The sequence below is a fragment of the Vulpes lagopus genome, chromosome 16 (assembly GCF_018345385.1).
Source record: "Vulpes lagopus strain Blue_001 chromosome 16, ASM1834538v1, whole genome shotgun sequence".
NCBI classification, from domain to species: Eukaryota; Metazoa; Chordata; class Mammalia; order Carnivora; family Canidae; genus Vulpes; species Vulpes lagopus.
Window position 1 is genome coordinate 30,649,992 of NC_054839.1, and position 27,038 is coordinate 30,677,029.

The window sequence follows — 27,038 nt, forward strand, 5'->3', positions numbered from 1 at the left end:
AATCTACCTTCCAAACCAAAGCCACCTCTTTGGACAGCAACCAGCAATAATGCTCATCCTGAGTAATGCAAGACTGCACCAGTTCCCTGACATTAGCATGAGAGGAAAGGGAGACCTTAGTGGCCTCCACCTGACTCCTGACATCTCACTCTTCGGGAGTGCCATGAGCTCTGCCCTGGGTGCCTGGCAGTAGGAGAACCTGGACAGCCTCTGCAGCAGACAAACCCTCACAGAGCAGGCTTCTCTATGTGCTCCTTGATATTTTCTTGGTTATGAACATATGTCTCCATAAAAACTTGTATGGGAAAGGTCATAGCAGCATTATTCAAAATAGCAAAAAAGTAGAAACAACACAAATGTCCATGCATGGATGAATGGGTACATAGTGTGCGGTATACAACATGAAAGTGCTACATTCATAGATTTAACTCAGCAGCTTTTTAAAAATGAAGTTTTGGTATATTCTACAACATGAATGAACCTTGAAACATGCTAAATGAATGAAATCAGACATAAAAGGCCACATGTGTATAATTCTATATGGATGCTGTTTTTTATTTTTAATTTTTTAAAAGATTTTATTTATTTATTCATGAGAGACACAGAGAGAGGCAGAGACATAGGCAGAGGGAGAAGTAGGCTCCCTGTGGGAGCCCGATGTGGGACTAGATCCCAGGACTCTGGGATCATGACCTAAGCCAAACGCAGGTGCTCAACCACTGAACCACCTAGGTGCCCCATAGATGCTGTTTTTAAATTTTCTTTGCTATTCTACCCACTTCCCACCTCAATTCACCTCCCAAGTAGAATTAAAGGGGCAGAACCTGCTGCCCCTTTAAGTTCTGCTGGGTAGGGAGGAGAGTTCAGACAATAATAATACTTTATATGATTTTATAGAATTTATATTTACCCCATTTGGTTTCCATAACAACAGTCAAGAGTGGTATAATTCTATGACAACATGGATGGAGCTACAGAGTATAAAAAGCTAAGTGAAATAAGTCAGATAAGGAAAGACAAACACCATACAATTTGACTTATTTGTGGAATGTAAACAAAACAAAACAAATGAACAGAAAAAAAAAAAAAAACAGAAACAGACTCATAAACACAGAGAACAAACTGGTGATTGCCAGAGGGGAGGAGGATGAGAGGATAGGAAAAATAGGCAAAGGGGATTGAGAAGTACAAACTCCCAGCTATAAAATTAGTAAAGCACTAAGGTGAAAGGTACAGCATAGGGAATATATTCCATAATATTGTAATAACATTGTATGGTGACTACACTTATAGTGGTGAAAACTGATTAATATAAAGAATTGTCAGAACCACTATATTCTACACCTAAAACTAATATAACATTGTATGACAAATATACTTTAGTTAAAAAAAAAATTAGAGTGATATAATCCCTACCTTGTAGAGATAGAAACAAAGACAGCTTGAGTAGCTAATGAGTGGCAAAGCTGGGACTCAACCTGAGGCTTTCTAGCTAGAGGCTCATCATTTTTTCCTCTATGCCAGGGACTCCCACATTGTCAGCACTTCCTGCAAAGTGGTACAAAGAAAAGCAGGTATCTCCTCTTTACCTTATATTTAGAGAATGGCTCTAATCAGATCCAACATTCTGCTAGAGGGCCTGATATTTTCATGCCTTCCATAGCTAGGCATTCTTTAGGAGTTCTAGTTTAAATGGAGACAAATGAGATAAAACAGCCAAGAAGCTCATTGCCCTTAACCTCCTTCTTCCTGACAATGACTAGCTCAGTTATCCTGTAAACACCTCACTGGCTCCACCCTAAGTCTCTGTAATACTTTCTAGGAAAGTTTTCAACAAACCCACTTGCTTTCTCTAGGACGCTCAGTTCTATCTTATTGCCTCTTCCATGAAGGTCCCTGGGAAGAACTTAGCCTTTTGTACTTCATCCTCCATCTTCTCTCAAACTAGGATGCCATGCAGAAGGCAGGAGCTGCCATCTTGGGACCATGGACTAACCATGAAGACTAAAGTCACATACTAAGAATGGCAGAGCAGGAAGTTGAAGGAGCCTGGTGCCTTGACAGTATCACAAAGCTGCCATAATAGCCCTGGATTATCTATCTCTTGACTTCTCCTTGAAAGGAAAAAAATAAACCACTAGTATGTTCAGGAGATTATTTTTCCATATATTTATTACACAAGCTCAATGCTCTTCTTACCTGTTATGAGGCCATTGTGGAGCAAACAGAAGCTAGGTATAGTAGGTTAAAAGTAAGGTATAAAAAGCCCTTGGTGGTCTACAAAGTATAAGATATCAATAACTCTTGGAGTGCCTGAGTGGCTCAGGCAGTTAAGTGTCTGCCTTCAGCTCAGGTCATGATCTTGGGGTCCTGGTATTGAGTCCTGCATTGGGCTCCCTGCTCAGTGAGGGGTATGCTTCTTTCTCTCCCTCTGCCCCTCTGCTCATGCTCTTGCTCAAATGAATAAATGAAATCTTTAAAAAAAAAGACATCAGTGACTCTTTTATTAGTAAAACATTATTTCTTGCAATATGTCTATGTGTTCAATGTTTTTAGCAGGAAGGATCACTTCTTGAGTCCCTATTATTACTTCAGATTGTGCCACGTGCTTTATGCATATTATTTTGTTTAATCTTTCCAAATGAGTACTATCATTTCTAATTATAGGAATCTGAAACTCAGAGAGGTTAAATATTCTGCCCAAGGTCACACAGTAAGTGGCAGAACCAGGAACTGTAATTAGTTCCATATGACTGCACACCAAGGCTCCTTTGAGTACATGATACTACATGTCATTCAAAGTATCATGTGATCGAGCCAACACCAAACACTCAAGGAAATGCCCCGGAGTTCTGAAAAATGGAAGATAATGGAAGAATTGCTGGGAGAGCAGAAATAATGAATGGCTGCTCCAACATCCCTGGACAGCCCAGCCTGGAGCCTCACCCTGTTGCATCTACACTGAAGCCATGAGTCGCCTGGCACTACTCCTGACCAGACTCCTTCCCTGGATCTATCTTCCTACTAGATAATTTGACAATGTTTTATACTCTTAGTTCCATGCTGTCCATTGGCACAAAGTAAATGATAGAGGAACATGCATTCTATTTTCAGGTGATAACAGTTTAATAATATGCAAGAGGTTTTTTTTTTATGAAAGTGACTAATATTGTGAGAAAGTAAATTTTTCGCATTAAATCTACACATGTTCCTCTTTTTTAAAAATTTTATTTATATTTATTTATTTATTTATTTATTTATTTATTTATTTATTTGAGAGAGAGAACGCATGAGAGTGGGAGTGGAGGCGGGGAGAAGAGGTGGAGGGACAAATAGACTCCATGCTTTGTATGGCTTGATACCATGACCACAAGATCATACCCAGAGCAGAAACCAAGAGTTGGCTGCTCAATTGACTGAGCCACCCAGGCACCCTGCATGTGTTCCTCTCAGACCGCCCATACAATCTCCTTCAGCATCACCTTCCTCTTTTTCTCTTAGGACTCATCAGCCATGTCACCATAACCATCTCCCCATGTCAGCCCATTTGGTGGCCCAGAACCATTCCAAGAAGCTCCAACCTAAAACCTCTAATGTGCAAGCCCATCTCATCCACCTTTCATGCCTCAGAGAGTTTACTGCAATGGAACTCTTTCCATCTTGCCCAGAATATAAAGCAATATTTTTTATATATGGATATTTCCTGTATTATTATTAAAATGGATCAATAACATATGTCTTTGTGAATAACCCTTATTAATAATTAATATTAATTAATTATCCTTTTGCTAAGTGGACCAGAGATAACAAACCTCTTAAACTGATACTGCCAAAAATATATGAAGTCAAATTTTATTTTTATGGCTTTTTTAGAAGAAATTACTTATTTCAGGGACTGAAGTTATCCTGAGTTTCAAATCTATTCAGACACCTTCATATCTGTGTCTATAAGATGTCTAGTAATGACACCACAGTAGCCTAAGTTTAGCCAATTAGACTTATTTCTAAGTGCTGCCCTTCAGTTTCATTCCAATTAAGTTTTTAACCTCTCAGGAGAAAGACTCTAATGTTGGCTTCTCAAAAAGCTGCTAGCAGTGCATATGCCTAACAATGGCAGATTACCCGCAACTGTATTGTAAATGTGGAATTTTGATGGGAAAAGATGTGTGAAAGCTGTCTCTATTATTCTGGACACTACAAAAGCCTTTCCCTTTAAAGTATCAAATGCATAAGTTTAAAATTCTGATAAGAAACCATGACATCAAATCAATAAAGACAGAGGAAAAAAAACTTCAACTGCTGGCCCATCTTTCGTTTCCCCTTTGTGGCCAAACAGCAGAAAGAGCTGGTTTTGACCCATGCCTACAGCCTACACACGGCATCTATCTGTCTTTAGGCTTTAGATGAAATCACTCTTCTTAAGCTCTGAATCACAAAGCAGTCAAATTTCTTAGTTCTCTTTGGTTGTATCTGAAACTATCAAACATCTCCTATTTCTTAAATTTGTCCTCTTTTCGGCTTCTTTTCATCTCCTTACAGTCTTTCTCAAATTCCTCCAGTGTTTGTAATAACAGCACTATTATTTGTAATAATAATAATAGCACTTTCCCAAGAGCCCTTAGGTCCCTTAGCTTAAATCCAATCTTAGTTTCAGCTCTTCCTGTCCCAACTTCAAAAATTTCCTGGACCCCTCCCTAACTAAGATACAAGTCTTTTCCTTCATCATTTGGATCTTCTTGACAAAAAAAGACTGTGGATCTCACTCTTCCCTTCCTGCACAAGCACAAAATGCCTCTTGGCTTACCTAATAAGGTCCTTACCACTCCTTGCTAACTTTCTCTTCAGAAAGATCAGGTAAGCAAAGAAACTGGGCTGGGGAGTTGCATAGAGGAAAGAGAATAGGAAAAATGAGGCAGGAAAGAGGAAAATAAGCTGACAAAATAGACAATGAGAGAAAAAAGAAGTAAAACAAAAGATAAGAAAAAATTCTGACTGCGGGTATCTGGGTCATGTGATAATGTTAGTTGTATGGAGCTCCGATTTTATATGTATTATCTCATTTAAGACCCCCCCCCAACAAGTCTTTAAGATGCTATTATTATCCTCATTCTACACCTACATGAAACTTTGTGATGAATGATTTCAATGAAGCCAGAGTTTTTTTGCAGATGATAGGGCAGAAGTTGGAAATGTGGGCAGTGGGTGAAATTAGTTGTTTCGGGAAAGAAGTTTTAGGATGAACAGTTTGCCGCTATTCACATGATACATGGTTGGGATTCAATCTGGCAACAAAGTTCTTGTTCCAGTAGCCTATGAAGCAAAAAGGGGCTGGTAGGTGAAAAGTGACAGGCTAAATGAAAGGGTGAGAAGAAGGACATTTCCTCCACTGTAGATCCCTGATGGACCTCAACCAAGCGGAAGATTAGGTAGGCTTTCTTGGATCATTTTACCAAAGTATCATGAGATCAGCATTGAGTGATAATCGGTTATTTTAACTGCTCCAAAATCTTCTGCTCTACTTATGTAAACTGATATCTTTGTGAAAAAGAACAAATGCGAATGGTCACCTAGAGGAAATAACTATAGTGATGGAAAGCATTAAAAAGCTAATCTAGAGTAAGGAAATAAATGCAGCAAAAATGGCTTAAAATGGCATATGTACATGCCCTGGTTGCATTCATCTTTGTGCATGAAAGTCTGGAGGGTTTCATGGCTCAATAATAGTGCCATATCCACTAGTACTTGTTCTCAGAAATCACTGATAACCGGAAAAAAACTCTAGAAACTGGAAAAGAACAAATACCATTAAGCTATTTTCTATAGAAGAGTAAGAGGAGCCTGGTAATCACAAAACAATAAACAGAAGCCTTAGCTTCTAGAAGATAAATAAAACAAACCACCAAACAATGAATTACCACCTAAAAGAACATGAAATATTATGTAAGAAGAAAACAAACAGGTCTTCATGAAGTACAAACATTAACAGGTCCACTTACATTAATGGATTCTTTTTAGCCTTCACATGCAGTGTAGAAGCAAATCCAATAATTACCAGGCTGGTAAGAACTCATTTAGCCTGCTGCGATGGTTAGAAATTTGCTATTTCTTTAGTCATGCAGCCTCACAGTCTGAGCTTAGCACTGAGAAACTTGCTTACTGTCAGTGAAACAGTTCTGAATGTAGTGCAAGTGAAATCTTTCAGCCAGTCAGATGTCTACATGCTACCGGTTTTCTGCTACCCACATAGCATTTTCTGTTTGTTCTATTTTTAGTGTGGGCCCTCACTAGCACCTATAATTTCCACAGAATGACAGCATCAAGTTCTAGCATGAAGAGTCCTACTCTCTGGGACAATGATCTGTTTCAGCCTATAAAAGACACTGATCTAATACTTATTAATAAAAACGCTATCACACAAAAGTTATCTATGACCTGAGCCCTTCATGTGCTATTTTCAGTTCCAGTCGAGAACGTTCGTTAAATGAGCGAAAACCCAAATTTTTAGCCATGGACTATGAGCCAAAAGCCCATTAGTTACCATAAGTAGTATTTCATATTCACAACAGCTCTGTCATGAGGTCATTCTTTATCCCAATCTTACACAGTACCATATTTTTCATTGTGTCAGTAATACATGCTCAAAAGAAAATGTGAAAAGTCAAAGAAAGCACAAAGGAAAAAAAATGAGACACCTTTCATCTATATCATTATTTTCTTCCAGAGATTTATTTGCCTACTAGAGCCTACTGATCCACATTTTTCAATGTCATTAAAAACGATTAAATGAGGGACTCTTGGGTGGCTCAGCTGTTGAGCATCTGCCTTTGGCTCAGGGCAAGATCCCAGGATCAGGGATGGAGTCCCACATTGGGCTCCCTGCAGGGAGCCTGCATCTCCCTCTGCCTGTGTCTCTGCCTCTCTCTGTGTCTCTCATAAATAAATAAATAAAATATCTAAAAAAAATTAAATTATTTCTCCTGCAACTAAAACACATTTCATCTTATGTGTCTATTAATATAACATTACTCTTCTGTTGTTTCCAACAAAACCATACAAAAATCTTTTACCACATCTCTGATTTTTTTTTTTGTATGGATCCCTAAAAGTGAAATTACTTGTCAAAGGGTATAATTTCTAAAATGTTCTTGATCCCTATCATCAAGTCTCCTTCCTTAAACCCTGTATCAGCTTATAATGCACCAGCAGCATATAAATGTCCATATATTCACCAGCTTTTAGAATTGTCATTTATTAATCCATTAATAATTTGATCAGTGAAAGTGGAATCACTTTATCTCAACTGCATATTTTCACAATCCTATCCCTTATTTTATTTATTTTGTGAATTCTCCATTGATTAATATTATATTTCTTTTTGTTTCCTTATTGTCTTCATGTATCGGTAATATTAATTTTTACTTTCCCAATTTTTACTTGTCTTCTAATTCTGATTTTTTTATCAGCAGCTTTCAATTTTCTAATTATCTTTATCCTTATGAATTCTTTCACTCTTTAAAAATTCCTGTAGACTTGGGCAGCCCGGATGGCTCAGTGGTTTAGCGCTGCCTTCAGCCCAGGGCCTGATCCTGGAGACCCGGGGTCGAGTCCCATGTCGGGCTCCCTGCATGAAGCCTGCTTCTCCCTCTGCCTGTGTCTCTGCCTCTCTCTCTCTCTCTGTGTGTCTCTCATGAATAAATAAATAAAATCTTTAAAAAAAAATTCCTGTAGACCATGCGCAAAACTTCTTTCTGACCTCAAAATCCAAGCAATCACCAAGACCTACAACTCTGCTCCTACATATCTCTTGATAGTATTTCTTTTGATATTCAGACTACCAATTCAAACTGCCATAATCTGTTTACCATTTTAACAGCTTCCTAGATATATTGCTGGTCTCTAGACTTAATCCCTTCTAACCCATTCTCTGCCAAAGAGTCACCACCTTGCTTAACACTCTTCAATGGTGCTCATCTCCGTCAGGATAAAACCAAGTTGTTAACAAGGCTTACAAGTCCACACCCTCCTGCTTCATCATCCCCACTCCCCATTCCTCACTCAAGCTCTGGTTTCAGCCACATTAAATTGTGCCAATTTCCTGAGGGCTTCACCCATTTTACACCTTTAAGCTGTTCCTTATTCTATGTACTAGGCCCAAAACAGTCTTTATTCTGAGCCTTTCCTCACTCATTACTCTCTTTTCAGGAAAGACTTCTTTTCATTCTTCGGGTCACATAACCTCCCAGAAGCATTCAGTGACATCATTGCAACCTGCCCCCTACCTCCCCAAGCTGAGTTAAGGGCCCTTCTAAGTATTCAAATAGCAAAGAGTATCTCTCTATAAACACATTCATCAAACAGACTGCCTGGTTGTGAGGCTGACTATTCTATCCCCAGGGCACACAGGCACACACTCACATGCATACACACACACACACACAGTAAATCCTGAGAACTGTAAACAAGACTATCTTCTCTACAGTTGTGTTTCCAGAACTTATTAGAGTATCTGGCACATAATCGTTTTAGAGGGGATATTTATTGAACAAATGAGATTAATTGTTTACACATACTTTCTTACAATTTTTTTAAAAAAATATATTTTATCGTTACATGGGCACTCTAATACATATGGATTTACTTTGGTAATGGTAGAATGAATCTCTTTCCTGTTGATATATGATTCTTCCTTTGTCACATATAAAATTCTTACATATTCTAGAAAAAAAAAATTCTTACATATTCTAGAATATGTCTGTTTTGTTCCAGAAACCCGTCTTTAGTTTCTTGCAATAGAAATAAACTTTTAATTGCTGTACATATTAATACCTGTGAAAGCACCCCTCATTAATTTCCTTTGTAGAAATTCTACCAGCTATTCTCACCCTCTTATTTCTTTCAGATAAACTTTAAAATTATTTCCCTTAGTTCCAAAATATTACATAGGAACTTCTGATCAGAATTGCATGAATCCTATAAAACGATTTGGGAAGAGCTGATACTTATGATATGCAATGGGTCCATCTAAGGACAGTACTCAAAGAAGCTTTTACTCAAGAAATTCTTTGTGTCTCACAGTAAATTTTTGTGATTTTTTAGAATCAGGGTTCCATATTTTTCTTGTGGAAATTTTTTCTTGATGTTTTACATTTCTTTGTGCTATTGTGAAAGAAATAGTAATACAATATATATATAGATCATTAAGAATTCTAATTTTTTTATCTACTGGTGCTATGAGATATGCACGATCATACAAGTTACCCCTGGTTCAAAGTAAAATCATGATTAAATCCAAGTCTATCTGGACTCCAGCCTCCTACCGTCTCTTTATACGAATTCCTTTCAAACATTTACCTAATGACAAAAGTGAGAACACTGAGAAAAAGGGCAGAGTTGCAGGAGGGCATTTTTCTACAAAACCTTTTAACTAAAATTAGTTCTCAGTGCAGATGTACCATGTAGTATCTGTGCATTTTCTCGAACACCACCCGTCTCCCGGGATCTATGTGTTCCAGTTTGAAAAGTATGGTCTACAGTTCACTACTTCCCCCCAGAAGATTCCAAAAGAGGGGACTTAATCACATTTTAGGCCAAAGAAACTTGAGTCTAGAAATGCAGAATAAATTATTTGGATGCTTAGAGTTCTCAAGTATATAATTATGATGAGGATTCAGCACTGTGGTTCTCATGTCTAGAAGTAAGCTACTTGTCATTTAGTGGAAAACCATAAAATGCACTCTTCTAATTAATAATCACAATAAAAGGATGACGTGTATCCTTAATAAGTTTAGCAATTCATATAAAATGCAATCTAATAAATATAGCTATCATTTGACAAAGTGTCCATTTGAAGGAGGGCTTCTCCCAGATTCTAAAATCACATAGATTTTTACAACGGCAAACTAGAAACACTTAAACATATTTGATGAAAACTTGCAATTAAAATGTGAACTCTGAGCAACTAATGATAGTACACAGAAATTAATACATAAAACCCTATTTCAAAGTTCTCAGTAAGAAAAAGGGAAATCTGATCAACCAATGGCCATGAAGCAGATAATATCAGAAGACAAACTGTGTGGGGCAATAAAGATTTCCCTTGGATTGCTGGCCAAGAATTTCATCACTTCCTTCTTAAAGAATGCTTCAAGTTAATGCCTGAATCACAGGGATACTCTCAGTTAAATCATGTTTACTTAAGTTGACTGCTTAGTGAATTATATGCAGTTCATTCCACAGTATGAGTTTAGCCTTCAAAGCATATTCTCTCCACAGAAAAATGATTTCCTTAGTTATTTCAGTCAAAATTCCAGTGGGTAGAGAAGTCAGTGCAAATATGGAATGGTAGCTGAGATGATGATGGAGCTCACCACCGAGGGAGAGCACCACAACCTCCAAACAAATACCACACTGCCTTCCTACAGAGTTGCTGACAGCTCCTTAGATTAAAAGCCTGGGAATACAGCCAATAACAGGACTGACCCCATGAACTACAAATAAAAATGTATCTTATTGTATCATAGTCATACTACACACACAAGTATTACTGGATAAGGAAATACTTATTTCCACATAATTTTAGTTCTTTTATAAAGCCGGAGGAAAGCTCATTTATTGCTCCTACATATTTTATGTTAAAGAAATGTTTAAAATCATTGAAAAATTCAGTAAGACGAAAGTCAGGCTTTTTGTTCACTATGTCTTGGCAAGTTGCTCGACTGATATGTTTTGTTGTCCTTATCTATTGACTGATATGTTTTGTTGTCCTCCTCATAGGTTAGACTAGATAAAGCTATGCTCCATTCCAATCAGAAATTTTTGTCAATCAGATCAAAGATTTACATGAAGCTAAAATTTTAATTAAAACTCTGGCCTGTTTATCTGCTTTTGTCTAACCTGACACTTAAAATCAACCAAATGTTTCACTAAAATTTTTACTGATAACATATCTCAGTTTTCTCAAACTGTTCCAATAAACACTGGAGTATGACAAATATCAAAAAGATCATATCTGCTTTATAAACTGTGAAAGTGAAAGCCAGTTTTAAATTTGACGTTTCATGAAAAGTAAACTTAAAATTCACAAATGCTGTACTTTAGCTTTGTGTTTACTATAAATGTTTGAAAGCCAACTTATAAAAATCCTCAGTAAATCCTTGGGAATTGAGTGCTAAACCTGAGACGCACATGACCTGGTCAACAATGGGAAGCAATGAAAATGCTAGAAGTTAAGGCAGAGCTAGGTATGCCATGAGAAACACCTCTCTGGGGGGCAGAGAGCTGCTACTTGCAACCTGCAAGTGGCCCCAAGTTTGAGTCCCACAGCTCTGTATCATGAATGGAAATGGTGGAGAAAAAGACATGAATGAGACAAGTCAACTTTGCTACCAATTATTAAGGAAAACTTGGTTAGGATAACTTTTCTATCCCTATCAAAGAATCAGCTTCTAAAACCAATTTTTCAGGATTAGGACATGAATAGAAGTTGAAAATTGCCCCCCCATCTGCATTAATCAATTCTTAGGTTAGAACTCAGGATATAACATAGACAAATTGACCAAATGCACACAAATCCCTAGAGGATGTCATGCATCTCCCAATTCACCCCACCTGCTTTATTCCAGGGTACACTTATGCAAGAAATATGATTTTTCTTTTTTGGGGAAGATAGGCTAGAGGGAATATGGGCTTGGCCTCTCCCCCTCACAGCTCTTGACTGCAATGTTTTTTAGCTGTCAAGAAAAACAAATCTATAAAATAATGGAGTTTACCATTTCATCATCTGTGCAAACAGGGAGGTCCTTTTAAAAAATGTTTTTATAGTCACTTGTGAAAATAGAATTGCCTTGAAGAATTTATTCTCCTTATGGGTGATAGGACTCACCAGCTGACAGCTCCCACACTGAAACTCAAAGAGGCTCTCATTTCTCTGCTGCCCATAAATATGTTAAGTCTCAGGGAAGTTAAAAGGCAATGCCATCTCAAATCACAAGAAGTAGCAGAGCTGTTGACAAGCAGAACAGCCCCTTGGAAGCTGTTGCAATTTAACTCGAAAAAAGACAAAGTTAATACAGTAAGCTTAATCACTTGCAAAGGAAATGGGAAAGTTAAACAAGTAAAGCAGATATATTTATGTTTGCAAATATCATTCAACTTACCTCTCTTGAGCCGAAAACCAGGACTTTTTGTCTCAACTGCCAGCAGTGATTGATCCCCCAGGTAAATCCTGCTGAAACTAATGCGTTCCTGGAGTTAAATGAGTGTTGTTTCCACCTCTACCTGACTGTGTTAATGAACAATTTAGAGGCTTCTCCCTCAGTGGCTGAGTCACCCAGGGAGGAGGTGGGTGGTGTGAAAGAGGGTGTCACCTTGTACAAATACCAATTCAATTAAAACAGGCTCACTCATGGACCTACCATCTTTGGTAAATTCTTGTTGTAAGTTATGGCTTTGTTATGACAAAAAGAATGCGCTCCTGTTATCGCCCTTTTCACTGATATCAACAATACACATGACTATATCACTGACAAGGAGTGAACAATCCAATTTGTTTTGGATTTTCTTAAAAAACAAAACAAAAACATAAGGTAGGAAGAATTTTCCTCTCTCATAGTGGCTGGAAGGCTGGGGCACAGAGGCACAACACGGAGCATTCTGCTTGTGAGAATCATATTCTTTAGGAGAGGAAAGTCCTTTGAAACTCTGACATCAGAAAATAAGAAAGGACACAAATCCTACATATGGCATATTTTATAAAAACCATCAGAGGAAACATACATTGTGAAATATAAGAATTCTGATCCTTTTATTATTTCAATGTAGATAAACATGTGAAAAAGATGCTTGAAATACCTTTCACAGCTGAGTAGACTCCAGTGTCAACACCTGCTCTGGCAAGGAAGCAACAACCCAGGAAAGCCAAGCTTGGTAGGGGTTCCCATTACAGGGTCTGAAATGCATCTTCCATAATGCCAAGGAGGCTTTACAAGAAGCTCAGCAAATCTGGAACATTGCTGAGCAAAGCCAAGTCATTAGAACTTCCTGGGTCATATTTATTCATCCTTCATATGAACAATTAACCAAGTCCTTCCAATTTCAAGCCAGCTCCTGAAAATTATAGTAGAGCTGAGCTGTAGTCACTAGAAATGACCAATAAAAAGTAGGAAAATGTTCAGATAGAAAGACACAAGCAATTATAGTATGCAGTTGCTATGCATGGGACATCACTCCCTTAATGTGCCCTTTTTCTGGGCTAAAGAATTTGAAAATCTAAAATGGGAAATGTTCTTTAACAATAACATACATACACATGTCTATTCAGTCCTTCTAAGAAATTTTATAAATGCAAAATATTTTAGAAATATTTTCTAAATTTCTGTGGTGCCTGTAAATTGGTTGGATTGAGGTTGGATATTAATACTACGGATGAGAAAGCTGAAAAAATATGTTTGGCTGAATTAAAATAAATTAGGAGTTATATTCAGCATTATAAAGAAGATACATTTAGTAAAATAAATCAGAAGTTATATGTAGTATGATTCAGAATTCATTTAGCCAAATGAAGGGCTAAAACAGTTCTAGAGCCAGCTTGGAGGGAAAGGTAGTTAATTTACATTATAGAATGTTTAAATGTGTGTTTTTGTCCTCATGAAATACAGAACCAGCAAAATAAGTTTTTAATTTTAATGAAGTAAAAAATACTGTCCAAGATATATCTTAGGCTTTTGAACTTCCAAGCAATTATTTCTGCATGTAATTGATGCAGGAATATTCCTTCTTATATAGCAGGAACCCATACCACTAAGCCACACAAGTGTCTTTTCATTTAGAACCAAATCTTTAACTCAAGAAAGGGATAATTCTAAATACTTGGGCAAAATTCACATCTCCTGGCTGAGCAGATATTCAATGACAAGACTGCTGAGAATTAAGACTCTCAAAATTTGAAGAGGTCAATCAAGAATCAAGAATGTGTTTGGGGGGATCCCTGGGTGGCGCAGTGGTTTGGCGCCTGCCTTTGGCCCAGGGTGCGATCCTGGAGACCCGGGATCGAGTCCCATGTCGGGCTTCCGGTGCATGGAGCCTGCTTCTCCCTCTGCCTGTGTCTCTGCCTCTCTCTCTCTCTCTCTGTGACTATCATAAAATAAAATTAAAAAAAAAAAAAAAAGAATGTGTTTGGGTGTGGAGGTGGCCAAATAGGTTTGGTCTTGGTTTCACTCAGGCCTTGAGCATGCTTGGAATACTTGGCTTCACCTCGCCTATTTCACTGTGACTGTCCTGAGTTCTTGAGGTCTCTTTAGAACTTGAGCTCCTAGGCTGGGATGGCAAATGTTTTATTGCAGGTGCCAATGCCAATTGCTTGGTAGTGGCTGCCTGGGGGGATATGATGAGGTCTGTAAAGCAACTTTGGACTTACACAGGAGAGTGCCATAGTTTTAATTAACAATGTCTGTCACCTGTCTTAGGGTTTTTTTGTTTTTGTTTGTTTGTTTGTTTGTTTGTTTTTTGCTATGTATATCTCCTAATGTATATAGAACAGTGGTATATCTTTTTTTTCCTTTTTGTTTTTTAACAGTGCTTTTTTCCAATGTGTTATATCCAATGAAACAATCAGCCAAATGAACACTTATTATTACATAATAATGAGAATAGCAAATACTTACATAGTACTGTTAATGTGTGAGGCGTTGTTCTAAGTACTTCTCATACATTAATTTAATAATTGTTATTAGATGATTGTCTCCTTCTGCTACGGTCTGTTTCCCTGAAATTCATGTTGGAATCTTAATCCCCCAAAGAGGATAATGTTGGGGCTTTTGAGAGGTGCTTAGGTTATGAGGGTAGAGTCCTCATGAACAGGATTGGCATTCTTATAAAAGAGATCTCTGAGAACTTTCTAGTTTCTTCCTTAACTTGAGGACACAGTAAGTAGGCACAGGAACCAGGAAGAAAAGCTTCATCCAACCTTGCTGGCACCTTGATCACACACACACACACACACACACACACACACACACACTCTGCTCCCAACTCCAGAACAGTGAAAATTAAATTTGTGTTGTTTATAAGCTGCCCAGTCTTTGGTATTTTGTTATAGCACCCTGAACAGACTAAAATACCTCCTGACCCAAGATAGATTCCAAGAGTGATGTGGAAAATGTAAAAAATACAAATAGGACAAATCAGCATCTTGAAATTCTCTAATCTATTACACAGATTAAAACCCCCGACTCTGGGGTTGAAAGATAGAGGGTTCCCTTTTTTCCTCCCAGATGGAAAAAAAATGTTATGTGCATGTTAAAACAAAGATATATCATTAGGATGTAATTACAGAGCCAGTTTCTCTTTGGCTGGGAGTAGACAGATGTCAGAATTAATGAATTACTGCCAGTGCTGCAAGAGCTGGTACATTGCTTAATACACTTTGATGGTGCCAGCATAATGCAGACCAGTGGAGAGCACAGCAGAGAGTGCACAGAAGCCTGAGTGCCCCTTTCTGAACAGACTCACCCTTCACTATGGGCAAATCACTTAACCCTTATGCCCATGTCTTTCTTGGTACAGTGAGATTGATGAGATCTACCTCTTTACCAACTGGGTTAAGGTCACAATGAAGATGTCAGGTTTTTTTTTAACCAGGACTCCAAACCTTTGGTTTATAGAAAACATCAGGAAGAACCAGGAGAACTCAGTTCTGAGTCCTTTCTGACTCTTCATGCTGCAAACAGGCAATTCTCCTGCCCAAAGAAAACAGCAGAGATTAGGCATGGTTGGTGGTGATTATAATGATGATGATGAAAAAAACAATAGCAACAACAATTGTTTAAATATGTGCCAATCTCTGCCAAGTGCTTTACGCACATTATTTCATTTGATCTGCACAAAACCCCAACACAACAGGAACTGCTGTTATATCCATGATAGAGATAAGAAAACAAAAGCTTAAGATAAACACATCTAGGAATTAGATGTGTCCAGAATTCCATGGAGGCAGACTGACAGCAGAGCCCACATTGTTGGGTATGAAGCTCTGTTGTCTCTCCAAAGTGTCAGAAAGGAGCATGGGCACTACTTAATTCAAGAGACTGGCTAGAGCGCAGGATAAGCTAAATGTATAGGAGGCCTGAGGCCTGAATAATAGGTGACAGAAAAATACAATGGCTTTCAGCAGGAAATGTATGTATATATGCACGTATACCATCATAGCCTACGTGTATTGGATTACAATGTTAGACCAGAGAATGGCCCTGAGTAGCTTCTGAATCGAGGAACCTTTAATGATAGTGTAAATTTAACTCATCAGTTTTCTTTTTTTTCTTCATTTAAGGAACATTTATTTGTTTAAGACTATTTTTATTTTTTTTTTCTTTTTTTTTAAAGTATTATATCCTCACAATGAGCAAAGCTTCCCAGGTATTTAAGACTATTTTTAGAGCAGTTTTAGGTTCTAAGCAAAATTGAGAGTCATGTACAGAGAAACCCTACATACCCCTTCCCCCCACACATGCACAGCCCCCTCTATTATTAACAACCCCCACCAGACCGGTACATTTGTTAAATGGATGAATCCACATTTTTATCACTCCAAGTCTATAACTTATGTTAGGACATCACTCTTGGTGCTGTATATTCTCTTGATTTGGATGAATATATAATAACATTCATGCCCTCCCCACAATTCCCGGCAACCACTCACCTTATTACTGTCTTCACAGTTTTGCCTTAATTTGAGGACATATCAAGACATCATCTTGTTGGAATCACATAGTATGTACCCTTTTCAGACTGGCTTCTCTCACTTAGTGATATACATTTAAGGTTGTTCCATGTCTTTTCATTGCTTGATAGCTCATTGCTTCTTAGCTATTCCACTATCTATTCAACAATTTATTTATCCAGTCACCTAATGAAAAACATCTTGTTTCCAACTTTTGGCAATCATGAACAAACTTGCTATAACCATCCACAGGCAATTTTCTTTTTTAAAAAAGCATTTACACAATGTATTTTGAACCACTCATATATTTACATTTTTTAGAAATTAAAAGTATAGAAAGCAATACGATAAAAAGTCTTCCTCTCCCCTCAAACTCTGATCTCCAATAAAAGGCAGTTGTTTAGTTTCTTCTGGGTCCTTCATATATATGAGCAAATGTAAGATACAGATATTTCCTCCATTTTTTACACAAATGTTTGCTTATTACACAGTTCTGAATCTTTTTTTTTTTGTTTTTTGCTTTAACATTATATCTTGAAGGTCTTTCCACACTGTGTTTTTTTGTAGCTGCTTGGCTTTCCATCCTATGCATATGCCATTATCTATTTCATCAATCCATTATTAATGGACATTTCCATCATTTCTAAGCTTCTGCTAAGAAACAATGTGGCAGTAACATTGTACATAAATATTTGGCACATGTGTGTATATATCTGTAAGATAAATTCTTATGATGTAATTGTTGGATCCAAGAATTTATACATTTTAAAGTTGGTAGATAAATATTAGCAAATTGTCCTCTGTAATGGATTTTTTAAATATTTTATTTAGTTATTCATGAGAGACACAGAGAGAGAGAGAGGCAGAGACACAGGCAGAGGGAGAAGCAGGCCCAATGCAGGGAGCCTGACGTGAGATTTGATCCCTGGACTCCAAGATCACACTCTCGGCTGAAGGCAGGCTCCAAACCACTGAGCCACCCAGGGATCCCTTCTGTAATGGATTTATCCCTCTTATTTTCATTTTTCTTCTTCAATCATTTGATCATTTAACAAATTTTAAGTACTTAATATGCTTCTAGTACTGTTTCAGTCCAAAGAGCGCTTGCTCTCCAGGAATTCACCATGTTTAGAGAGATGGACATTGAATTAAATATCTACAATACATCAGGATAAAGTATGCACAGCAATTTTATGGGCATAATTACATGGTAGAGAGACTGAAGAATTCTACCTGGACCTGGGGGTTAATGTTGATACTGAGTTTTGAAGTTTGTATGAACATTGAAGGTTGAAAGGGAGAAGAGTCATCCATCCACTGTGCCTTCCTTGATTTGCTTCTTAAGGTCTTCCAGATTCCTGCTTATGAATATAGTTCAGGATTTGGCAGTCTGAGGCAGCGTGAGGCATGACTGGTCCAATTAATGAGGGAAGTAGGAGCAGAGATCTAGTTGGGTAAGCCGACTTGCTGCCAGATTCTCCTCAATTATGCAAAAGTTAAGAAAGCCTGCTTGAAAGTGTTGCTACTTTCCTGCTCCTTCCTGCGCCAACCTAAACCACCATTTCTGCAGCAGCAATCATAGTTACATCCATCCACATCTTCCTAGTCATATCATCTCCTGTAGACAAATGTGAGCCACACTGCCAATGCAGGGCAAGCCAGTCTCCTGCCTCAAGCTGAAATAACCAATTCTGCAGTGACTAGAAGGAAGATTTGCTCTTCCTTCTACTGAGAAAACTAGAGTGGCAAATTAATGTTTTTTTTTTAATTTTTGTTTTTTTGCAAATCAACTTTTATAATTAAGTTTTCACTTTCAGATTGTTATTTCATAATTTCATGATCATCATATCTGATGTTTTTCAATTCACTGTCAGTGCTTCCACTTTATACCAGTCTCTCCATTGCCAAATATCGCATGGTATTACATCAAAAGACCCTTTAGAGAGAGCTGAAATTGGTCTGTATTCTAAACATGTAGCACAGTTCTTGTCTCATACATAATAGCACTCACTAGTTGTTGACTGAATGAAGGAATAATGATCATAAATAAGTGGGCATACACAAGAGCTATTCACCATTTGCCAAACATCTGGTTTATCTGTCTTATAAGTCTGATTTTCTTATCAGATTTTTCTATTCCCGGCTAAAGTATAGATTATTATAGGCTGAACTAAGGCTATAGTATAAGTTCTTCAACTCACTGGTAATATTCACGATTCTTTCAAAGCAGGAAAAGATTTCTCTGTGTTTTATAGATTGCTCAAACAATAATTATCATAACTGAACTTACTGCCTGAGGTTGGAGTCTCCATGACCTTGCTCTCTGCACATTCACATCCAATGAAATGGTTACTGACCCATCACTGCCAAGTCTACCTCCTGCTTCATGTTAACCTTTTCTTTCTACTTGACTCCCACCACCGGGGCTTGGGTTGAGTCAGGGACCTCTTGAGGGAACTTCATTTCATTCACTTGTTAACTGGCCTCTTTGCTGTTAAGACTTGTCTCCTACTGAGACACTCAGGCTCTTTCAGGTTGTAAAGATCAGAGAGAGATAAGCTCCAGAAATCTCAGTTAATGGGAATACACTACCAGTGGCAATTAAACAGGGAAGAGCCATGGTACCCCCAAATAATGATGCTCAGAAATTTACAGTTTAATACAGGAAAAAGATTCAATGTAGCAACCACATTGAAGTAAAGAAAGCATTATAGGTAAAGGCTGTTTCATAATAAAGGGTCAGACAGAGAAGCCACTTGCAAGCAAGACCTGGCTTTATCTCCCACATAGAGAACCACTGACTTATGAATGGATTACCCAAATGGAGTCTCAGCTGGAATTTCTCATACCCTGTTGGTCATGTATGCATATTCCTGCTACGTGACCAGGCCTCTGGGGTCTTACCAGGTACAAACCATCAATTTTACTGTGAACAATGAACAATGCTGATTAGCTGGTACAAATCATACTAAAACTTTTAGGGCACATGGTGACAAAGTAATATTATTAATTAACATGTTTTAGATAAATGCTGTGTATGCTTATTTCTTATTGTAGTAGAATATCTCATCTAATCCCAGGCTTGCTGGAATTAACCTTCACAGCACAGGAAGTTTAGTACAAAGATTCGGGAGGCTGAAAGGAAGACAGACATGTCCGCAGCCTTCTTAGAAATTATATAGTATTCCCTGCTGGTTACTTTGCAAAAACAACACTGGTTACTTTGGCACCTAATAGCAGATCTGTGAATCTCTCTACCATGACTTAGTTCCTCTCCCTCTGATTCTCCCTTCTTCCTACCATGTTACTAGTTTTTCATAGTCTCTGTATGTATCAATTTAAAACCTCTGAGAGAGAACTGCTTTGACTTGGGGAGTCATCTGCATTCTTACAGATAGAGCCCTTGCATCAGTCCATCTCCTAGGCTTTTGGTGAGCCATAGAAGACAGTTTTGCTCAGACACCTGTCCCATCTCAATCAGTTGTGATCAAAACTACAGCACTGCATGGTTCAAAGCACAGTTCCATGAGAGCTAAGTGCATAGCACACACCAACTTACTACTTTCTCCTCAATAAAGACACATCACCCCTTAATATTATTTTTCCAAAACACTGAAATCATATCCTTCCTCAGCCTCAAACATATCATAAGTTCCCATGTCCCAGAAAGTTCAAACACCTTAACATTCATATAGAACTGTGTTGTCCAACACAGCAGCCACTAGCCATGTGTGGCTACTTAAGTTTAAATTAATCAAAATTAAATATATTTAAAAATTCAGCTTTTCAGTTGCACTAGCCATATTTCAAATACCATATTGGACAGGGCAGGTAAGATAAACGGGAAATTGGCTGCCTTATTGAAGCCACTTCCAACTATTCCAGGCTCATCCTCCATCACTTAGCCCCACTCACCCTAGTTTTAACCACATCACAATCCTTGCTGTTGCCCAAACATATTATGCAGTTTAGGCTTTTAATATTTATTCTTATGGCATACCTGTGACCTGAAATATCCTTGCCTCTTGTGTACCTGGCAAAGTCTTATTCACCTTTAAAGGCCTGGCAAACATATAACCTGCTCTGTGAAGATACTCCTACCATCCCACTCCCCAAACACAGGCAGGTACCTGCTTTCTTTCTGTTTCAAGGGAGCTCTGTATGTGCCTCTATTTTTTTTTTTAAGATTTTACTTATTTATTCATGAGAGACACAGAGAAAGGCAGAGGCATAGGCAGAGGGAAATGCAGGCTTCCTGCAGGGAGCCTGATGAGGGACTTGATCCCAGGACCCCAGGATCACGCCCTGAAACAAAGGCAGAGGCTCAAGCACTGAGCCATCCAGGTGTCCCTGTATGTGTCTCTATTGTGGTACTTAACTATGCTCTTTGGTAACCTTCTTGTAGTCAGCAAAGCACATACATTCTAGAAGACTTTAATAGTGGAGGCAGTATGGCTGGTAGTACTTAAGACTGCTGCCCAATGGCCTCTGCCACTGATGAATTGTGTAACCATGTGCTACTCTTGTCTCAGTTTCTTCGTCTGTGAAATGAGGATATTAAAATAATACTTCCCATATAGGATCATAGTGATGATCAATTGCGTTTCTATTAACAAGCACTTAGAATGAGGCCTGGAACTTATTCAGGGTGCTACCTAAAAATAAGCTATTAGTAAAATATTAATGCATTTCATGTACATATAAAATGTAAATATTAATGCCTTTTATTTACATTAATATGTATCTGGGAAGAACAAGAACAAGACCCATTTATTGTTTGATGGTCAAACTCTTTAATGAGCAGGAATAATTAGTTGTCTATGACTAAACAAAGATATTAGGTTTTTTTTTTCTTTTAAAGATTTTATTTATTTACTTGACAGAGAGAGAGCACAAGTAGGTAGAGTGACAAGGGAGAAGCAGGCTCTGAGCAGAGAGCCTGATGTGGGGGCTTGATCCCAGGACCCTGGATCATGACCTGAGCTGAAGGCAGATGCTCAACCTACTGAGCCACCCAGGTACCCCGTACACATAGATTTTGAAAGGTGTATGATAAGTCTACTCAAGAGTCAGTCCCTGGGACTTTTTGATAAATTATTGATGGATGTATAAAAGGCTTATCATCCGGGAAACTTTCTTTTGAGTAAGAAAAGATGATTTATAAACAATAGAATGAGAGGTGCACTTGTGTGTTCCTGTGTTTACTGTCCCACTATTTCTTCTCTTTGACAGCAGCTTGTTACTAGGCACATTCTCTCCTTTTTGATTGACTAGCTGCTTATCTCTTCTCGTCCCAATCTCTCTTCTCTTCCTCAGTGTTCCCACATCCATCTACCATGGTACAGTTTCATTTCTCTCTTAAAATCTATTTTCTCTCTCCTCTAATAATTCACTATTGTATTAGTTTCCTATTGCTGCTGTAATCTATTACCACAAATCTAGTGGCTTAAAACAATACAATGAATTATCTTACAGTTCTGAAGGTCAGCAGTCTAGGTCAGTTTCATTGTGCTAAAGTCAGTGTGATAGCAAAGTTGGCTCCTTTAGGAGGTTGAGAGAAAAAATGCATTTCTCTTTTTTCGGATTCTGGATGCTGTCTGCTTCCCTTGGTTCATGAATCCTTCTTTGCCTCCTTCCAATCTCTTGCTCTGTCATTACATCCTCTCCTTCTGACTTTGATCTTCTGTCTCTGTCTCAGAAGGACACTTGTGATTATATTGGGCCCACACAGATAATCCAGGATAATCTCCTCGTCTCAAAATCCTTAATTTGATCATATCTGCCAACTCCTTTTGGCTGTGGAAGGTAACCTATTCTCAGATTCTAGGGATTAGGGTATGGACATCTTTGGGGAAACATTACTCTGTCTACTGTACCTATCACATTTTTACAATTTCTCAGCATTTTAATTTCATCTCTTTTTACAATTTAAAAAACTAAACATTTCATTAAGTAACGTTCAAAATGCACGTAGTTATTTGACTTAGTAAATGAATTTTAAAAATCTACACTCTTAAAAATAATTGACATCCTTAGGATTACATGTAAAGTTTTACACTTAAAAACCTTGTGAAAAAATGTTAGAGACACATGCAATTTTTTAAACATTCTCTCCATTCCACTTATAAATTATATAAACAATATTAACTTAATAGGCATGTTTTCAGAGGGTCACTGGATGCTTGAGTATGGGTTGCAGAGATCATGTGAAATCTATTCCCAGTTGAAGTTAGGGGAAATATATCTAAATTGTATATATTAGCTAAGCTATGCAGACACATGTATATACCTTTCTCTACATGTTCATATTTACACATACATAATGCATATATTAGATTTATATGCATATCTCATATATTAGATTTATACATATATGGCACATATATATTATATTTAAACATGTGCACACACACACATCAATAGCTCTTCCTGTGTTTGTCTTCCCTATCAGAATGTAAGCATCTCCAGGGCACAAGCCCAAATATGGATTCCTCAAATCCATAATGTCTACACTAGGTCTGACTTAACCAGTTCTCAGTGATTATTTCTTTTTTTTTTCTTTTAATTTTTTAAAATTTATTTGACAGAGAGAGAGGGAGAGATGCTTGTAAGCCCAAGCAGGGGGAACAGCAGAGGGAGAGGGAGAAGCAGGCTCTCCACTGAGCAGGGAGCCTGGCTCAGAACTCGAACCCAAGACCCTGGGATCATGACCTGAGCAGAAATCCAAAGCTTAACTGACTGAGCCACCTAGGCGCCCCTTAGTGATTATTTCTTATCTGAGTATGTTTGCATTACCATGTGACACATAGAAAAATGGAATCAAAGCTACCTGACCAAAAAAAAGAAGTGAAATCATTAGACCCTTCCTTCTGTGTCTTCTTTCTCAATATCTCAGCCTTCAAAAGATTAGACCACAGAACTGAATTCAAACAGTCCTCCTTCATGCTTATTTTTCTATTGCTGTTTTCCTTTGCCTCCTAAACATTCTCACTGAATCTCTCAAGCCACTTGGTTTTCCCAAATTGTGTCCTTGCTTCCTCTCCACACACAATATCTGAAAAACCCCCACTGCCTACATGCTCCCACTCACCTCACCCCAGGACTTTATTCCTTCCACCCACTTCCTCCTCCTCTCTTGTTTCTCCTCACAACTCATCTTTGGATTGTCTCTCGTGCCTTTTATTTTATACAATCAAATGATAAATTCTCAGAAGAGAAGAGAGAATTCTAGAAAATTTTTAATTTCCAAACATTATTGTAAACCACTGGATAATTCTTTCTGAGACAAAATTTGCAAAAATTTTAATGATGTTCCTAGAAAAGAAAGATCTGCAAATATTTTGAAATTGGCATGCCTTATCATTTGCTTTGATTTTACAACAGTTCCTCCCCTCATCAAGTTATTTAAAATTATTAAAAAATAATTGGCCTCAATTATTTGGGAGTAAGGTGTGTGTGTGTGTGGGAGGGGTAGAGAAAAAAAGAGAGAGAGAAAGAAAAGCTTGAGGTCATTGAGAATACTACGAGATAATTTATGTCACACATCTCATGCTCTTTTTAAATTTCTGATGTTTTTCATTTTTCTTTTTTTTTCTGCTATTGGTTTGCTTTTTATTTTCCATTTTCTTTGCTTAATATTCCATTCTTTCAGGAAGAAAAAAATTATATATGTTTATACATTCAAATGTCTTCTATGAAAACAAATCTTGACTTTTGCCAGTTTTACTATTAATATGTAAAACAGAAGAGTAAAGAAGGTTAGGAAATTTATTTTTTTTATTTTATTTTTTTTTTAATTTTTATTTATTTATGATAGGCACACAGTGAGAGAGAGAGAGGCAGAGACACAGGCAGAAGGAGAAGCAGGCTCCATGCACCGGGAGCCCGACGTGGGACTCGATCCCGGATCTCCAGGATCGCGCCCTGGGCCAAAGGCAGGTGCCAAACCGCTGCGCCACCCAGAGATCCCGAAGGTTAGGAAATTTAAAACTAACAAACCAATCAAATCCCCAAGGCAGGCTAATAAGTGACCTAAAAATTTGATTAAGTTAATATTTTTATATAAAAGGCACAGATACTGACCCATAATTCTAAAGTCTATGTTTAAAATACGATGGTTACAAAAGTACAGCTTACAGAATATTTCTTCCCAATCAGGGAAAATTTCCAAGAAACCATCGAGATCAATTTTCACCATTTTTTCACTAGCAAATAAAATATGATATCCCTTGGCTCTGAGTACAGATAGAGACAAAGGTCATTATTAAAGGGTCAAGCAGAATACAAATGTTATAACAGCTTTCACTATTAACATAATTGGTACAACTCAGAATCAGTCCTCCCTTTTGTTCTTTGTTCTCTGGCCAGAGGTCAACAATCTTCTTAAAGGGCCAGATAGTAAATACTTTATTTTAGGCTCTGTGAGCCATATCCCAACGCTTGACTCTGCCATTGCGACAGGAAAGGAACTGTAGACAGTTTGGTCAAGGAATGAGCAGGGGCAGAATGGCTTACAGAAGCCAGAGCTGGCAGTACTGGGCCAACCTCTGGCCTATGCTAACTGAATCCTGCTGGAAACAAACAAACAAACAAACAAACAAACAAAAAACATGCCTCTTCCCTTTCCTCCTTCCTGTGGAGGGGGAATGAATAGAAAAAATATCATAAACATGTACTGCAAACCTCCTTTCACGAACAAGAATACTGAGGTCCTGAATGGTCAGGTGACTTGCTAAACAACTTCATTTGTGTGCAAGTAAAACCAGAGCCCATTCAGAATTATGGAACATTCCTTGGCCTTACTCTTTCAGGTAAGCTTAAACCACTTTCAGGTAAGCTTAAAGCACTTAAACCTTCTCTGACTTCATCTTCACAACTTCTTTCTAAGTACTATTATCATCTTCATTTCACAGATGAAGAAACTGAGATTCAGAGAGGTTAAGCAATATGCCTAGGGTTTCACAGCAGGCAAATTCTCCAGAGAAGACCTAGGGCTTTTCACCCTCTGCTACTTGCTGCCACTCTTCTTGCTGCTGCTGCACTATGCCCACCACCCCACTTTCCATTGCATACTATTATTCCATGTCCTCTGGGAAGGAAGCCAACACTAGAGTTCCCACCATTACATCTGATCCAAGAAGCCATGGTTAGGATTTTTCTCCCCCTCAGAAGCATTCCTATAATCTGACTTGCTTATCCAGTCTAACTGTAATTCTGCAACACAGAAACAGGGAGTGGACCCTGACTTCACACACCCATGGCCAACCCCATGTAAAAGTCTGGGAAATGTGAAGTGTTTGATCTTTGCTTGCACAACACCAACCCAAGGAGACTTCATGAGGAAGTCAGCTTCGTGCTTCCTCCCTCTGTTAGACTCCTGGTGCAGTTCCAGTGTCCACAGCCACTGGGAGTTCAGAGAGGGCCCCCAGAAAAACTGGACTGGAGTTCACTTTCATTTCACAGTTGAAATGTGTGACTCTTTTAGGAAGTTGGGCCTTCCCAGCATCCCTAATGCTGCCCTGCATTAGCATCTGCCTACCTCCCTTGCTTTGTTTCTCCATAAGCCCTGTAAAACAAGTAGGTGTAGAAAATGTAGGAAGAGGTGAAGACATGTTCAGTGCTCATTTTTTTCTGAATAAATGTATTTCCTTATGAACGTTTGGTGTGTCATACCTAAAGCCTCCACTGTTAAAAGAAAAAAAAAAAACCTTCACAAGCTAAATAGCAAGCTATAAGCAGAATAGAAAGTTTTCTAAGTTGATATGTTCATGTTACAAAATCAAATATTATTCTTCATGTGTCCTGTGCAGGGATGTAAGCCACTGTTACTTGTTGTTTACTTAAGGAATTATGTGGTCTACACACTCATTTTTATCTCAGACTCTAGAAAACAACATATATAACCTGCACTATCTTCAGATTACTGACACCTATAAGCATATATTCCCTGGCTCTCCTTTCCCAACCAAGCCCCATTTTGCTTCTGTTAAAAGAGTTAGGTCCAGATGAAAAAATTAAAAGGGAGCAAACCGCTCTCTTGCAGCAAGAGTAATTCCTAGTGGTTTCTAATGAAGCTACTTGATAAAGTCTATGGCCCTTTATTTTTTCACCCAGATCTTTATTTCTCCAAGAGTTAGAAAAAAAAATCTGGAGTCAAATTGGATAAGGCAGCTCATAGTAAAATGAGATTGGGATAATAGAATAGTTACACCATAAAATAGCAGCATTAAACACCTTCCTCTCTCACTCACTCACCAGAGTGCACAGAGGGGAAACAGAGAGGGGTTCCTTTAGGTGCTTCCTGAGTCACCTGCAAAGATTAGAA

At 38.0% G+C, this 27,038-nt stretch overlaps 1 protein-coding gene across 19 annotated transcripts in view; it reads right to left on the bottom strand.

The window, feature by feature from the left end:
- Nucleotides 1-27,038, bottom strand: part of SCEL (sciellin) — a 296,272-nt gene that overhangs the window by 96,572 nt on the left and 172,662 nt on the right. For 5 of the 19 annotated variants that reach the window (XM_041730842.1, XM_041730839.1, XM_041730838.1 and 2 more), the window contains one exon: nt 12,156-12,232. The exons of 11 other annotated variants lie outside the window; for them this stretch is intronic. The gene's annotated coding sequence lies outside the window, so the exon portion shown is untranslated. Of the gene's footprint in view, nt 1-5,996; nt 6,093-12,155; nt 12,295-12,849; nt 13,034-27,038 lie in introns of those variants that run through there. 3 more of the 19 variants (XM_041730846.1, XM_041730843.1, XM_041730847.1) reach the window with 3 other exon arrangements.